At 45.5% G+C, this 3814-nt stretch overlaps 1 pseudogene; it reads right to left on the bottom strand.

Annotated features, from left to right (window-relative positions):
- Positions 1-1481: 1481 nt before the first annotated feature.
- Positions 1482-3129, bottom strand: LOC134484161 (asparagine--tRNA ligase, cytoplasmic-like; annotated as a pseudogene).
- Between the last annotated feature and the right edge of the window lie 685 nt (positions 3130-3814).

Here is a 3814-nt window from a genome sequence, read left to right as displayed (position 1 = left end):
CTCGCCATCAGATTATCTCTAGTGTTACTTTGTTCTGCTATTTCTGACAGTGGCTAGACTGTCCTATAAGCCTGTGTGTCAGGAGTGATGTAGACCTGTTTTCCTGTTTTCTTTCAGCCAGTTCTGGGGACAGAATGTTCTGCTTTCAGGCGTGTAGTTTTTCCTATGTACAGGTCTTCAGCTGTTCCTCTGGGCCTGTGTCTTGAGTTCACCAGGCAGGACGCTTGGAGCTGGAAGGTTTGTCTTACCTCTGGTCTCAAGGCTCATGTTTGCTTGTGGGATGTTGCTTATGAGCTCTCCTCGGTGGCAGCAACCAGGAAGATCTGAGCCGCCCTTTCCGGGAGCTTTCATGCACCAGGGTTTCAGATGGCGTTTGGTGTTTTTCTCTGGAGTCAGAGATGTGGGCAGAGTGTAGTGTCTTCTGGTTTCCCAGGCATGTCTGCCTCTCTGAAGGTTCAGCTCTCCCTCCCACAGGATTTGGGTGCAGAGAACTGTTTATCTGGTCGGTCTCCTCAGGTTCCGGCGGTGTCTCAGAAGCAGTGGATTTGCTGTTCCTGTGCCCTTATCCAAGGGATCCCAGAGGCCGTATACAGTTTCCTCTTGGGCCAGGGATGTAGGCAGGGCTGGGCAGTGTTGGTGGTCTCTTCTGCTTTACAGTCTCAGGAGTGCCCACCTGTCTTGGCGGTCAGCTCTCTCTCCCATGGGGTTTGTGAGCAGTGAGCTGGAGGCAGGGAGCGCTAGATTGGGACTCCCGCTAAAAACCCTTGACCATTGATCTTTAAAAAATTGTGGAGTTTGTACTCCAATATTTCATTCATTCATTCATTCATTCATTCATTCATTCATTATTTGATCCAGACTGTTATTGTAGAATAACCTGGGATAGCTTTGAACTCACTATTTTGCTCACATTGGCTTAATACTCATAGTAATGTTCTTACATTGGTTTCCCAAGTCCTGCTAGTAAAGAAATGGAGGGCTGGGTAAATACTGCCAAAATACATTGTATAATGTTATCAAAGATAAAATATTATTCTTTTTTCAATAATTTATTTTTTCATTCACTTTACATCCTCATCACAGCCACGTCCCTCCTCTCCTACCAGTCCCACCCTTACAAATGCTCTGCCCACTGCCCCTCCTCTTTTTCTCAGAGAAGGGGGAGTCCCCTTTGGCTATCACCCCACTCTGGGATATCTAGTCCCAACAGGACTAGTCATATCCTTACCAACTGAGGCCCAGCCAGGCAGTTCAGGCAGGCAGGAGAAAGGGAATTATTTTTTTTTAATTTTGTAATGAGTATTTTATAGTGGCATCAATGTCATTTGATGTTCAAGTCTGCTTTTTCTGATAACGGGAAGAAAAATCATAAAGACAAGAAAAAGCTACTACCCCTACCAGGAAATCAAGGGACAATTGGGCGTTTGGTTTTTTGTAGAGGCAGTCTCACTTCACTTCCTTCCTGCTTCAGGGCCACGTGGTTATGGCCTGCAGGGCTGGAAAAATCGCGGATACAACCACACGTCTTGGATGTGATACCTGTTCAGAATCCAGCTTAGAAATCATTCCAAGCCCAAGCCATACCCTTCATGAGAATCGTATTTTCTCTGATCTGTATACCAGTAATAAAAAGTGGGCTCAATCCCTTCCCTTTTAATAGCCTTCTAGAATCTCCTTACTGTCCCAAGAGCACATCGAACCTCCCACAATCTTGCGGGCATTGGGCATCAACACGTCCACAGATTCAGTAAGAGGATCCTCAGGGCAGTGCTGCATATAGAAGGACTTGATCTCCACAGAAAATCGGCACAGCAGGATTGGTTCATTAATGTTGTCTGTTATACGTCTCTCAGGTGCTTCAGGAATATTGTCCCCAAATTCATAGAATGTTCCGTCTCCTTTCTTTACATCGTGCTCCTTCAGCCACTCAATAACATCTGAAAAGTTCATCCGGCAGAAAGGCTGTTTGGAGGATTTAAAGTTCAGGTTAAGGTCATACACTATGCACGCCACTGGTGACTTCAAGACTCTGGTGACTTCAAGACTCTGGCCACCACATTACACACTAGGTTCTCTAAACGGTTCAGGAGGTCCTCAAAGTTCAGGAAAGGACACTCAACTTCCATATGAGCGAACTCAGCCAGATGCCTCTGTGTCCTGGACTGTTCATCCCTGTATGACTGGGCTGGAAGGTATAACTGTGAGGGCTGGGTCAAAAATACTTCTTCCCCGAAATAGTCAAGCTTGAAGAGTATGGCCCCACCTTCCACCTGTGTCTGCACCAGTGTTGGAAGTAGTGACTTCACAGTACCCCCTGTCGAAGAAGTGGTACCTAAAGTGGTGACCATGGACCGTGCTTTCAGTATTTTGTACATGTTCTCTCCCTGGGTCATCATGTGCCAGGTTGTTGAGCTGGATATCCACATCAGACTCCTCATTGATCAGGTTATTAGCCCCTCCAGCTGGGCCAGCACCACCATTTCCCAGAAGTCACAGCTCAACTCATGGCCTCCCAGAACCTGTTTGCCCTTTGGAGTTAGGTTTAGTGTTCCGTATACTGCCAACACCACTCTCAGTGGACAAGACTACTCCATTGTAACACTGACAACAAGTTATCTGACAAGACACACTGAAGATAACCCATACCATCTCGCAACACCAAACATCACATTCTTTCCTTGCCTGTATAACCTGCTTTCCCAACCAAGCACTTATGCTCTCTGTCTTCTGTATCCTTCTAATGCACTAATCTTTACACGTGCTGGCTCTGTCAGGTTCGGGTCATATTTAATGATAATATTTTCTGCTTCCTCCAGGTTCTTTTCTCTTTGTAAGTTATCCTCTGCCTTGGTCTTCTCCCAAGTATCATTCTTCATCAGTTCTCTCTGCCACATCTTCTTAATGTTCTTCATCTGTGACTTAGAAATAACATCCCACCTCTCATTTTCCTTTTGTGAATCCACAAAAACGGTGGGATATGGCTCTTTCCCAACTGTCATCAAAGCCTTTAGGCCTGTTTTAAATGGTTTCTCCTTGGTTGCACCCCCTGTTGCATCATTTCCTTCTCGGTCAGAGACAGAGTTCTGCTAGAACCGTCTCTGCAGTGCCCCTGATCACCTTTGAGGACATCGACACTGTTCAACTGCTGTCTGCACACCCGAACATGCACAGAGACAGGGACTTCTTAAGTGAAACATACTCTGTCTTGCACTTTAATGGCATTTGATAAATAATATCATGACAAGGTACTAGAGTTTGCTGTACCCACCTTAATTCTTCCTTGGGCAACAACAGTTTTCATCTGTTTGCATCATTAGTACACATTTCACTGCAAAATGAAAGTGATGGGTTTTTTTTGTTTCTTTCTAAGTATTTTTTATTTTATATATGAATACACTGTAACTGCCTTCAGACACACCAGAAGAGGACATCAGATCCCATTACAGATGGTTGTGAGCCACCATGTGGTTGCTGGGAATTGAACTCAGGACTCTGGAAGAGCAGTCAGAGCTCTTAACCGCTGAGCCATCTCAAGAACCCCTGAAAGTGATGTTTTAAAAATATTGTTGCGGACATAAATTGAACCCCATGAAGCTCCTTAAAGAGTCTCATGGTCAAAGAGTGGAGGAGAGACTGAAGGAAAGGTCATCCAGAGACTGCTCCACCTGGGGATCCATCCCACATGCAAACACTAAACCTAGACACTAATGCTGATGTCAAGAAAGGCTTGCTGACAGGAGCCTGATACTGCTGTCCTGACCAATACAGATGCTGATGATCGAAGCCAACCATCGGACTGATCACAGGGACCCCA

The sequence above is a fragment of the Rattus norvegicus genome, chromosome X (genome assembly GCF_021556685.1).
Source record: "Rattus norvegicus strain SHRSP/BbbUtx chromosome X, alternate assembly SHRSP_T2T, whole genome shotgun sequence".
Taxonomy (NCBI): domain Eukaryota; kingdom Metazoa; phylum Chordata; class Mammalia; order Rodentia; family Muridae; genus Rattus; species Rattus norvegicus.
This window is presented reverse-complemented; position numbering and strand designations above follow the sequence as displayed.